This window comes from Castor canadensis, chromosome 3 (genome assembly GCF_047511655.1).
Source record: "Castor canadensis chromosome 3, mCasCan1.hap1v2, whole genome shotgun sequence".
In the NCBI taxonomy this organism is placed as follows: domain Eukaryota; kingdom Metazoa; phylum Chordata; class Mammalia; order Rodentia; family Castoridae; genus Castor; species Castor canadensis.
In genome coordinates this window covers 181347023-181360052 of record NC_133388.1, presented here as the reverse complement: position 1 = coordinate 181360052, position 13030 = coordinate 181347023, and the positions used below count along the sequence as shown (strand labels likewise).

The 13030-nt window shown below is 46.9% G+C and overlaps 1 protein-coding gene across 5 annotated transcripts in view; it reads right to left on the bottom strand.

Annotated features, from left to right (window-relative positions):
• Zhx2 (zinc fingers and homeoboxes 2) overlaps nt 1-13030 on the bottom strand; it is a 149706-nt gene that overhangs the window by 133962 nt on the left and 2714 nt on the right. The window contains exon 1 of one of the 5 annotated variants that reach the window (XM_074069143.1): nt 1-13030. This exon is cut by the window's left edge and continues 24310 nt beyond it. The exons of the other annotated variants lie outside the window; for them this stretch is intronic. The gene's annotated coding sequence lies outside the window, so the exon portion shown is untranslated. 5 annotated transcript variants of the gene reach the window in all.

The window sequence follows — 13030 nt, the reverse complement described above, 5'->3', positions numbered from 1 at the left end:
TAGACAGAAAAAAAAGGATCTCGTTCACACTGCAGTATTCTTAGTGTTTAGTGTGGTCCCTAACACACAGTAGGGTTGTGTGTGTGTAGTTCCTGTCTGAATAGGCAAAGTGTTCAGGATCCCAGCCCAGTCCAGAATACCTGGGTACAGCCGAACACACAAAAAGCTTGCATGCACTGGTATTTATTCCCTGGCCTTTTCTGCGTCCTCCAACATACTTGCAAAGAGTGTTGGGTTTAGAATCAGCCAGTCCCACCTGGGAGGTCTGGCTCTGCCATGCTTCTCTGCTGTTCTCAGCCTCAGTTTCCCCATCTATTCCACGGAGCTTCAGAAGAAGGGGCAGGCAGTCCACAGAAAGCTCTGGGTGAACATTAGCCACTAGCGTTACTATTGTTACCTCCACCTCATTAGTGCTTGCCAGTAATTAAATGTAATTCTCTTTATGCCAGATTGGCTGCTCAATGTAAAACCAAACTGAAATGGTATTCTGCGAAATGTAAGAAAGGTAAATAGGAAGTAGTGAAAAAAAAAATGTCTGGTAGCCTTGCAGGTCATCAGGATGGCTTCCACATCCCATTGGGAGGGACAACCCTGAATGCTCTCCATAAAGCCAAAAATGGCACTGGACTAAATGTCAGGAAGCTTCTGCATGGTGCCTGGACTTTGTGTTTGTGGGCCTGGTTCTCACATCAAGGACCTTGTTCTGATTCCAGAAGGGCAGGAGCCTAGAAGGGGCCTTCAGATGGCCTCAACCATTGGAGAAGGAACCGAAGCAGACACAGCCTGCTCAGACAGCACAGCCAGTCCAGGGCTTCATGGGACAGAAACCCGTACTATGTGCCAAATACCCATGTGCACCCCACATCTCCCAGGTTCCCTGTGGCTAAGTGGGACTGGGTGAGCAGATATGACCCCTTTAAAGGGTGGATGTATCCCTTTAATTTTCTTTTCCTCTGTGCCAGTGGTCATAAAACGAATGATCCCAAATGATACAACCACAAAATGTTGGCAGTCTAGATTCCTAAGTCACCACTTGGAGGAAGGCAGAAACCTTGCTGAGTTAAGCCACTAGGACAGCAGGGTTTACCTGTCCCTGTCTCACAGTCTCCTCTATCGACTATCCTAAAGGTGTCAGGAACATTTGTCCTATGGCCAGTACACACACACACACACACACACACACACACACACACACACACACACGACTGAAATTCCAACAGGACCTTTCCTATTACACAAGAAGGACCCGTAAGATTATTAAGATTTAGTAAATATGGCCCTCTGTCTCCCGTGACAGATATTTTCTTTTCCCTCTATAAAAGTTAAAAAAAAAAGTGACAAAAGAGGACAAAAATCTTGAGACAAGAAGCTATATTAGTGCCAAGAAACACCTTTTTAGGAAAAGAAATACCTTTTTAGGAAAAGAAATATGCTTTTGTTACTAATTCCAGGCCTTCAGCCTTTCAGGAGCCAAGTCTTTACTCTGGAGAGAAGGCAGGGTGGCTGTCTGTGCACCCTACTTGCTAAGGACATAACACAGGATCTTAACAGGCTTTACCCAACAGCCCTATACTGTGACATCACCAGAACATGGGCTGTCATGTCACTTAGATCTGGCTTTAAATTACAACTCTGCCTTTAACTGTATAATTGGGAGGCTACTCTCTTGAAGCCTCAGTCTCCTCTATAAAATGGGTATAAAATTCACACTGAGAGGGGGAGTTGGAAGAATTAATAACATTAAACGAGGTACAGCATATAACACACTTGGTTCAATGGCTGGCAGATAGCAGGCAACTGATAAACTTAAGTCCTTTCTCACTACCTTTAAACTAGAAATGGGTCTTAAGTTTGGGCTCTGTCAAAAGAAGGTTTAATATTGGAAGCAGCACAAAATCCCTGAAAAGACAGCTGTAATAAGTTCTCAGTGCCACACAGGAAGGTGGAGAAAGTGCTCTATGGAGGGAAGAAAGGATGAGCTTGGAGCCAAAAGGAGGAATTAGACCCAGGTGGCACCCAGAGGCCAGATATCCAGATGAGACAGAGGGGCAGGCAGGTTGACAGAATTTGGGCCTGAACCTGGGACAAAGCTCTCCTGGGGCGGAAGCTGCTTTGCCGGCTTCCTGTTAGAAAAAGCCCGTTTGTCTGGCCAGGCTATGGCAAGGACCTGCCATCAGGGGCAGCAGTGAGCAGCAACTCATTCAGCACCTGAGCTAACCCAACAGATTTTCTTTCACATGGGCTCTGGAGAGAGCCATTTGCTGGATCCTACAGCCACCCTGACACTCCACAGACCTTTATTTTGAACCTACAAAGGGGACCAGCCCTATTCTGTCACTGGACTGCGGAGACAAACAGGAAGCCCTTCCTTGGAATGGAAGATGGATCAGTTTTTCAGACAGATGTGCAAATCAAACAAAATCCATAAGCTGTTAGTTGTTTTCAGGACACACTGGTCTCTTGGAGGAGGATTGGGCATCTCCACTGCAGGAATAAGCAGGTTTTGCTGAGATGAGGGGATGAGTCTTCCTGGGGAGAATGAACTATACGTGCAAAGGAATGAAAGCAGAGAGAGGATGGTGCATTTGGGGTTCAGGGCTTGGTGTGCTGTGATGAAGAGTGAAGTCCTGGGCAGAGGGGGGAAGAAGTTAGAGCCAAATATGCCTGGTAGGTAGAGGTCAGCTCTCAGACAGCCACTGTGCCAGAGTCAGGAATTTGGACTTTACCCTATGGGTCAGAAGTTATCATCTGGCAGTAATTAAAAACTTTCTTCCCCTCCCCTCCCCCCCCCCATTTCCTGTCATTCTGTACTTCATTCACCTCTTCACTTTTTTTTTTTTTTTGAGACAGATACTCACTAGGCTGTCCTAGAACTCACTATGTAGTTCGTGTTGGCCCCGAACTCATGATCCTCCTGCCTTAGCCTCCTGGATACTAGGATGACAGGCAAGCACCACCATGCTGGTCTACCCCTTCATTCTTTTATGCTACCTGTAAGTTCACTGGAAGCATTTGAGTTTGTTACTTCTGGGCAACCAGCAATCAAGGGATGTTTGGGGGAGGTTAGTGACACATGAGCAGATTTGGGATTTTAGAATCACATGTCAGTGGAGTTGAGAAAGGGAGAGATTGGTGACAGATGACACAATATGCGCCCTTTCCAATACGATTGCCATCTCTTCTTATTTGAAAACAAAGCAAACGACAAGACAAAGCAAACGATGTAAAAAAGTCAAGTCTGGAAATTTCTACTCACTGTTGTCAGTTAGGCCAGCATTATGTCACCCTCCTATCTCAACACACGAAGCGCGCACAGAACCCTCCTGTAGTCAGTTCTATGTATCAGTCAATAACTATTTACTGCGCAACCACTCAGCCAAGGCTAGGTGCTCGGGCGGCAGGGGTGATGGGGAGGGGAAGGATGTGGTAATCAAAGGAGAAAGCCCCAGAGTTCACCACTGGAGCCACCACTGGTGGACAGCACAGAGCAGCGCTGACTGCGTGCACAGATGGCTCGTGCTCACCAGCAAGTGGGTGCCAGGCATGGTATGTGCCCAGGCCTGGGGTAGGGCAGCAACAGGAGTGGGGTGTGCCTTTCATCCTGTGGTTCTGTCAGCAGGCAGTCTTCCCCCAAGGCAGAGCCCCTCGAGTTTCTGTTTTTAAATCAGTGAATCCATTTTAGCCACAGGTAGGATCTATGTGGCCTTTGGCCAAATTGAGCAAGAAGGATCCCATCATTTCTGACATTTTTGTAACTGACACTCTCTCTTTCATCTAGATATCTCAAAGTAGATTCCCCAAATCTTCTCCTACAGATCATGTGTCCCCTGCCTGCCCCAAGTGGGGCAGCAGGCTGAGCTGGTCACAAATAAGGCCACCAACAGGCCCCTACAGCCAACTGGGGAACCCAGGGGATTGACCAATCCATATAAAGGAGTCAGGGCAATCCTTTCCCTGGCTCCCCTTGAACCTGCCAGTGTTATCCAGCAGGTATTTTCCTCCTATTCAGGAATGCTGCACTCTGGCTTTAGAGATGACAGAGCCAGACATGGCGTGTCTACAGCCTGGCAGAGAAAACTTTTGAGCTGCACCTGAGCAGAGCTGACCTCTAGGTTTAGGACTCATGATTCTCAGGACAGGTCCAGCAGCTCAAAGGAGAGCCTGGGTGTCCAGTTTCCTTCATTCTAGGTCCATTCCTGATCACTGGGAGAAAGCCCTTCCCTTCACAGGTGAGAATAGGGCTTCTGGTCACAAAAGGCATCAGGATGTCCCTTAAGCTATGGTGACTCTGAGGCAACCTCTCAGCGTGTAAAGTCACAGATGCATCGGCAACAGTGTGACAGTGATGCCAGCCTGCATCGCTAGGGCATTGCCAGATGCCAGGCACTGGGTTAAGCACTTTTTGAGGTAGAATTACCTGTAGTTCTCACAACAACTGATGCAGAAGCAGCAGTATGGTTTCTCCATGTCCAGCTAGACCCTCTAAGGCAAGGGCAGTGCACAGTCATCTTTTGTGTCCCCCACGGCCCCAGCGCCGAGGTCAGTGCCCTATACAGAATTAGGAGCTAGGTGGTGACAGAGCTGGGACAAGAATAAGGTAAACAGCAAATGAGGCACTCGAGAAGCAAAATTTAAGAAGACAATACTTCTCAGGTGCCTACCCTATACGTGTATAGGCCTGACAATGGGTGTCTCCTTAAAATTTGTACACTGGATACCTCATTTCTCTACCCTAGGTCTGGTCTTGGTGATGTGTGAGTCCTGCTCTTCCATTCTCTCTAGCCATGTGACCCTCTCTTCCCTGTGCCTTCATTTCCTCACCTGTAAAATGGGACTAAGGACAACATCAAGGGCTGGCAAAGATGTGGAGAAATCCAAACTGTCATACACTGCTGTTGGGAAAGTACAATGGTGCAAGCCACTTTGGAGAACAGTCTGGAAGTGCTTGTAAACATAAACATAGAGTTATCACATGAGCCTTCAATTCCTAGCCTAGGTGTTGCTGCACCTGTCTAGGTATCCGAAAGAAATGAAAACACATGTACACAGAAAACTTGTACACAACATGTACAATTCTCCAAAGTGGAATAACACAATTGCCTATCAACCGGTGGATGGACAGCAACGTGTGGTATATCCACCCCGTGCGATACTATTTGGCAATAAAAGGGAGTGCAATACTGTGACATGCAACAATCCAGACACCCTCGAAAGCACTATGCTAAGTAAAAGACATCAGACACAAAAGACTGCAACTCATGCGTCTACCTACATGAAACATCCAGAAAAGGCAAAGCTACAGAATCAGAAAGTAGATTAGTGGTGATTAAGGCTGGAGTGAAGTGGAGGAAGAGAATGGGTAGAGAGTGACGACTGCTGTGAGTACACAGGATCTCTTTGGGGGTGATGGAAATGCTCTAAAATTACATTGTCATAATGGTTGCATAACTCCGCAAATATACAAAGTCAATAAACTGTATGCTTAAAATGGGTGAATTTTAGGGTAGAGAAGTTCAATCTCAATAATGCTATTTTAGAAAATAGTGCTGATGAGAGTACTTACTGCCTAATGCCTGGTGCACAGCTCGTATCCTATATATCACACTCGACGCTTATTATGCTCCGATATGTTGTTCACTGAAAGATTGCCTGTAAAGTTGCCTAGAAGTTCATTATATTTAGGGGAAATCTGAGGGAACTAAATCGAGCAGTCTCTGCTGATGTTTTGTCCCCAAGTGACCTGCCTTTCTTCAGGCAGTTCTCCCTATGTGGCTGCAGCAGTTGCTACAAGCACTGTGGCTGATGTGGCTGGAACTCTTCAAGTCTTGGTCTGCAAAGACGTGTGTTGGATGCTGGTTCTGCTCTTCATGCTACCTGCTCAATAAGGCTATGGTACAAATGTCAGAGATCATGATGTGAAGGTATTTGGAGCAGTCAATGAGTGGGAAAAACCCGTGGATGAAGAAACCCTTCGTCCCAAGTGCACATCCAGCCTCGCTGTTATCCTGGTGTCTGGCTGTGGCTCAGGGCTGGCTCTGATCTGTGAGGAAGAGCCCCAGATACATACAGGGCCTTATGAGCCCCAGGTGTGCCACAGACTGCTCGGCTTCTGGAACCCTTGGGCAAAGGACTCCCTATTTTGTGCTTCCTTGTTTGTCAAATGAGGATGACATAGTCCCAACATCTCTTAGGACTGTCACAAGCACCCCCACAAAAAGCACTTTCGATTGTGCACATGACATGAGTTAAGGTCTAGCCATGATGACCAAACAGTTGCCGTGGTTCAGTGCCAAGGATGGTGAATTTCCTCAGGGTAGGGGTGTTGATTTCCTGCCCTGGCAGGTGCTTGGCAAGTGCTGCCTGTAAAGAGGAACCAAGGTGAGCAGGAAGGTACTGTGATGAGCTGGCTGGTTAACGAGGCAGGAAGGCCTTCAGCAAGTGTATAGGAAAGCAAAAATAACACACTGCCACAAGGTTGTGTAACCTTGGGTCAGTTCTCATGCCGTTCTAGGCCTCCGTTTCTCCTGGCTAGACTAGAGAATCCCTAAATTTCTTTCAGCATTCCTGGGTCCCCCTAATTCACCACTTTGCTGGTAGACTCATCCCCTCAAATTGCCCTCCCAGTGATTCTACAAGACTTCATATACTGCACCAGGATCCATCAGTTCCCTTTCTAAAAGTACTAAAGTGAGACTCTGTCCACACTGCTTAATACAGTCCCAGTCCTTGAGATGTCTGCCATTAACTAAGTGTGCAGAGCGCTGGCTTTTGGAAACAGTGCAGAGTCTTCAAACTATCCTGGTCTCCTTGTCTCTGGCAGAGGTGAGGGGACAGCGTGCACTTCAACCTGCTCCTGCCTGGAAACCATCTCCTCTCTGAAATGTCTTGGTCAGAGGACAGGTTGTCTGTCCAGCTTCAAGCTGTTGGTACATCTCCCCCATTTCCCACTCCACAACACACACCCACCATCCCTACCAGTGGCATCATTCCCCTTTTCCAATAGACCCACTCCCTATTATATACAACTTGACCATGACATTCAGGTCTGGCCAAGCAGTATGCAAATATCTTAAGGAATCCGTTTCTGGGAGGACAGAGGAATAGCACAAATGAAAATAATTTCTAAACGTCATCCTCCACAGGCTATGGAGATCCCTCGGGGACTCTGGGTACACCCAGAGGCTGGGGGAGCCTGAGATGGCTTTGTCGTTAGAGTAATTCAGCCCAGTCTCGTATTTTAAGAACAGCGGGAATGTAATATCAGCTGAAAGGAGTTTTCTTTGCACTATTTAACTAAATGACTCTGCAGCTGGAGAGAGCCATGGGCAGACGTGTTATGATTCAAAGGCTCCCAATTACAACAATCCTCTTTTATTGTATAAAAACAGCAACATAACCAGTCTCCACCCTCCCAATGCCTGCTCCCTCCAGCCCTGGCCCCCACTGGCTGGCAGGCTCCTACAGCATCCTGCAAGTAGCCCCCAGAACTTCCTTGGGCTCCAACTTTGCAGCTCTAGGTCCCCTGGGATTTCCTCTCCAGGCCAAGAAGGAGAGGGTGCAGTGCCCCCTGGGGCATGTTCTGTCACTGACACTGATGGAGGTTTTAGCCTTGTCTTCTTTTGGGGGGATGGTATGGGGAGGCACTGCAGATAACAGGTAGACTTGGAATTCCTTATTTTGACAAAAGTCTCTCACACATATGCACACGCATGCATGCATGCATGCACATAGGCACAAGTGCAGGCACACATCCCAGCCTAGCCCTGCAACCAGACAGTCTCAAAGAACATCTAACCATCCCTTCTCCTTACACCTCCTTCCAGGCTGGTGCAGATTGGCCTTCCACGACCCTTACACACTTTAGAGAGCTCTGGAATCAGATTGATCTGACTCCCCTATCTTCTCTCTGTGATCTTGAGCAAGTGCTCAAACTGTGAGTTTTGGTTTCCTCCCTTTTTAAAATGAGATAACACATTGCTCTCCATTGAGCCCTCATGCTCAGATTAAGCGACACAACAGTGTTCAGCTGAAGGCCTGGCACACAGTAGGCACTCAACTTTCAGAAGCTGCTGCTGTTCTCAAGATGACAAACTTCGTGTGTCTGGGTATGTGCGGGAAGCGCTGTATTTGTCCAGGTTCACCAGACAGAAGGGGACGAGGCGGTGGGAACCCAAATGTCAGGCCTCCAGAGGAGTGGTTTTCTCAAATCTTTCTGCAGCACCCGTTTGAACCTCACCCCTGTACGGCCGATGAGAGCGTGTGTGCGTGTCACTTGCTCCTTTTCTTAGACTTCTGGGGCTCCCTCCATTTTCTGCAGATGTTTTGAAACCCAGCAGCTGCAGCTGCAGGCATGCAACCAGGCCAAGGAGAACCTGCAGACCAGGATCCCTTGTTCATAGTCACCCCCTTTCCCTTCTTATCAGTAGTTTCTTCTCTCTCTTACAGTGACCCTGGGACCTCAGCAGGGAGGATTCCCTGTCAAAGAAGGAGCTAACTCAGTGTGGCCACTCAAGAGACTGCAGGAACACATGAATCTGCTCCCCATAATAAATGGTTCTCAGGATTTTCCTGGTTTCCCTGGCAAGATAAACCCAGCATATGCCTCCCACTCCCATCCCAAACCAAGCCCATGCACCCCAAAAATATACCACAAACTCTTGCTCCAAAGTGAATGTCTGGGTCACACCCCTTTAATATCGATCTCCCATGGATCAATAATGCATGAATTTCATTCACTCAGACTCTGATAGGTGTTAAATACTATTGCAGTGAAACACTGTGTAACAAGATTTAATCACCATAGGCATTTTAATTTAGGAAGTGGAGGGGGCAGAAGGAGGAAGAAAGGGTGTGAACTGTGGCTTTTAGGAGGTAAGTTGTCCACTCAAGGGCAGAAGGAGGTGTCAACAAGAAAACCGGCCTTGACCTGGCTCCTTTGTTTCATCTGAAATCTTGGGAGGACATTGGTGTATGGTTGCCAGGACTGTTTTTGTCCTTGGGGTACATTTTACACATAACACCATTGCCAATCAACCCTTCTTCAATGCATGACTATAAGCAAAGGAACAGGAAACAAGAAAACAGATTGTGGGTGGATGTTCTTAAAATCACAACCTGTTCAACGTAGGGTCAGGGCTTTAGAGAAGGGCCAGGAAGGGAAACAGGACAAAATTTGTTTTCCAGTTCAAAATGAAACTGCGTTGTCAGTACTAAGAGCAATGCCTACCTTACTGTCTACCAAGGAGGCATGTGACAGCCTAGCATACTTTTAGTTCTGCACTGCGCCGTGACCATCACTCAGCACATCACAGTACCCAGCACCACGTCAGAGTCTCACTGGACTATTCCTGAGACAGCTTTCTGTTTGAATAGTTGCTCAGACTTGTCACATAATCAGTACACTGTGAGGGAGTGGGAGAGAAGAGCAGCAATGAGGTGGGGATAGTCAGGGTCGCAGATGGATAAAATCCACACATTGATTACTTGACACCTCAAAGGTACAACGAAGTCATATCCAAGAGACAGTGGCGGTGAGGATGACCATGTGGCCATTTGTTGAGCACAATCTATGTGTCGGGTGTAGCACTAAGTTTCACAGCAAACTTATCTGCAGCCATAGAATGGTCTCCATTTCAGAGAAGACAAAACTGAGGTTCACAGAGGTAAGCAATAGCCCCAAATCATAAAGCTAGCCATAACAGAGCAAAGGCAATCAGAGATATCAGTGGTTGCTGGAGGAGTCCCTCGTGGAATGCTGACAGCAGACAGCCTCTGAGGCCCTCTGACGTCATCCCTGGATTTAAAGTGAAGAGGAATGTCATGACCAAAGAGATTCTGCTGGGGAGTGGAAGAAGGTCAGGAATAAGACAAGTGAAATGTTTAGGGAATAAATGGAACCCCTCCAGACTTTTCAGTTCCACTCACTGAGTTACCAAGAAAGGAGAGCTGGTTACCCCTGGTGACAGCTGATCAGGTTAATTTCGGATTCTTATTGGCAAGATGTAAAAGACAATCGCCTTACCGCCCCTTACTTCATTTTGTATGCTGTCTTCTTTTTTGCCCTAAGGTAAAACTGGTTCCGGGTCTTAATCTTCCCAGAACTCATTTTATGTCAAGTAAGAACCAAGGGGGTTTGTTTGCACAAGGTACACTGCTGTCAGTCAGTCTTACTTTCCTAAAACACACACCATTCCCTCCTCAGAAGCCTGCCATGGCTCCTTAGTGCCTAGAGACTAAAAGCCAACCACCTCTACACCTACCCTAAGTCTGGTGTCATCTCTTTGTGCACCCCTTTTTCCACTCCTCTAGGACGTGGATCAGGAATACCTTTATGTTGCTTCTCCTTAGGCAGCACACACTCTATCAACTCAACAGCTGCTCCTCTATTCACCTCGTCTACCTTATAAGCTGAACCTCAGTTTGTTCACCCCAGCAATGTATCTAACTGAAAATTCTTGATCGTTTCCCCACTCCCCAGGTTTGGATCACCACGTGACATAGCTCTGGTTAGTGAGCTAAGGACGGATGTTCCTGGGAGGAATGACCCTTCACAAATATAATAGTAAGGCCATACAAGGTAAACGAACTCTTCTTTCTTTCCTGGAATGCAGATGTGAGGCTTGGAGACACAGCAGCCACCTTCCTACCACCAGACGATAAACCTCAGGCCTAAGCCTACTGAAGATGGCAGAGTGTAAAGACAGCCTAGGTTCCAAGTGATAGAGCTGAGGCATCACCCCACCCACCTTCTTATTGTCTGACATAAATAATTCCCCAGCAGGTTAAAGTCACAGTGGTCAGGATTTCTGCTGCTAGTTGCTCAAAGCAACAATACCCAGCGTACCTCCCAACATTGTTCTCTTCATTCAGGGGTCCATTTAAATGCTCCCCCTCCAGGAGGCCCTCAGGATTTGAAGAGCAGCATAGTCACACTCTTCCTTGTGTTGCCACAGTACTTTCCTCAATTACTGCATTGATTTCAGTCCTGCTTGATTTGGCCTAATGAGCACCCCCTGTTGGTGTGCTCAAACTCCAAGTAGGTAGGGGGTCTCTCTCCCACCAGCACCTCCATAACCCTGGAGCAGTGCTTTGACTGAGGCCAGGGGCTCCTTCTCCCCAGCAGCTCCACAGTGTCTACAGCTGCGGACTGCATGGCAGAAGGGACTGTATTCTGGGGGCTGGCATCCTGCTCCTCAGGTGTTTGGTTTTGGACAAGGCAGCTAATCTTTCTGTGCCTGTAGTTGCTCATCTATTCAAAGGAGAGAATGAGAGGGCTTCCATCACAGTGTTGTTAAGAAAACAAAATAGTGTAATTATAAGCTCTTAGCATAGTGGCTACCATATAAAAGTGTTTAAGCATGGTGGGCTCTTATTGGTATAATGAACATTATTGTTTCTGAATAAATAAATAAATCAACATGCAGTTGCTAAATAAAAAAAAGAAATAAATAAATAAAAGTAAAGAAATGAATTCCTGAGTTGAAAGCTCAGGCTATTAGCACAGGCTTTCTCTCCCACCTGCACCTGACCCTTTACTTTGTCATTCTAATGACTTCCGCTATCTGGGGCGCTGCTACAAAGCCAAGGCTGATGCTATGTGGTCAGGCCTGGCTGGGAACACTGCACTGACTTTGCTTTTACCCTGTGGCTTGGGCAAGTTTTTCACCTCTCTCTCTCTGAGCCTCAGTTTCCTCAACCATAAACTGGGAATAATAATACATAGTTTATGGGATTATGGTGAGAATTAAATGCAAAGCATGTAAAACGTATAGCTCTGTCTTGTCTAGTTTACTGTAACAGCAAGTGTTAACAACAGTTACCAAACTTTGTCATTATTCTTTTTGTTCAATACACAGACCCCCAACTACATGGGCCTGACATGCATGAGACACTCAGGGAGGAGTCACTTTGGGGCATGTCAGGAGATCCTGTATGCACATCTTGGTAATATACTTTTTAAGTGCCAACAAATAGCAGTGTTGTTTTAAATTTTTTTCCCTTTAAATGGGGATCAGTTGGCTTACCCTAATGCTTTGGCCTCCCAGAATTTTCCCTCTAAATGCTATTATCTTCAGGTGGATCCTTAGCCAGCATCACATCCAAGTAGAAAGAAAGGTACAAGTTCACAGGAGAACAATCAAGGAATTGAGTGTTTAAATAGCAAAGATATTTGTACACATCACAGTCGGCTGCTGTAAGGGACAAGACACATTGGAATCTGACTTGTAGATTTCCTCCCTCTAGCCTTAAAAGAAGATGTGTGTACAGCTTTATGTAACTTTCCCTTTGAACTTAAATGAAACCTTTATGCTAGTCCCATTCAACCAGTTGACGGCTCCATTAATCTATTTTTTACTATTAAACATGCCATTTTACAAGATATTTATTCCACTTGGTCGTCATCCAAATGCTTTTTGACATTACTGCCCTGGGACTGAACTGCTTAAACTCTCGGGGCCTTCATAAATAGAAAATCACCTTTTGACTTGCCTTGAAGAGCTCTTAGAATCTCACCCCTTCACTTCTGCCCGCATTAATTTCTGCTCTATATAAGAGTGGGCATGTGAATGAGTGTGTGTGTGTGTGTGTGTGTGTGTGTGTGTGTGTGTGTGAGAGAGAGAGAGAGAGAGAGAGAGAGAGAGAAAGAGAGAGAGAGAGAGAGTTTTAAGAGGGTAATTGTGGGAGGTCTGAGGGGTGATGGGGAGGGGGATGCCTGTCCCTAACAGGGCCTGCCCCAGATCTGAGAAGTTGCTAACTTCCGGGGGGGAGAAAGTGATCTTTGCAGAGCAGGTAGGGGAAGAGCTCAGGGGCTCTAAAAGACGGTGATCCCCGGCCCAAGCTGAACTGCGACTCTGTGAAAGGGGAGGGGTCCAGTGCAACTCACTATTCTCCAACTCCCTCCCCCTCCACGCCCCAGACAAACAAAAGGCCATCGCGGAACACTTGAAGGCAGAGACCCCACTGGCTTTGAAGCCAATCAATCAGGTGGAAGACTGAGCAAATCACAACTTGGCTCCCCCGTCAAGTTCCC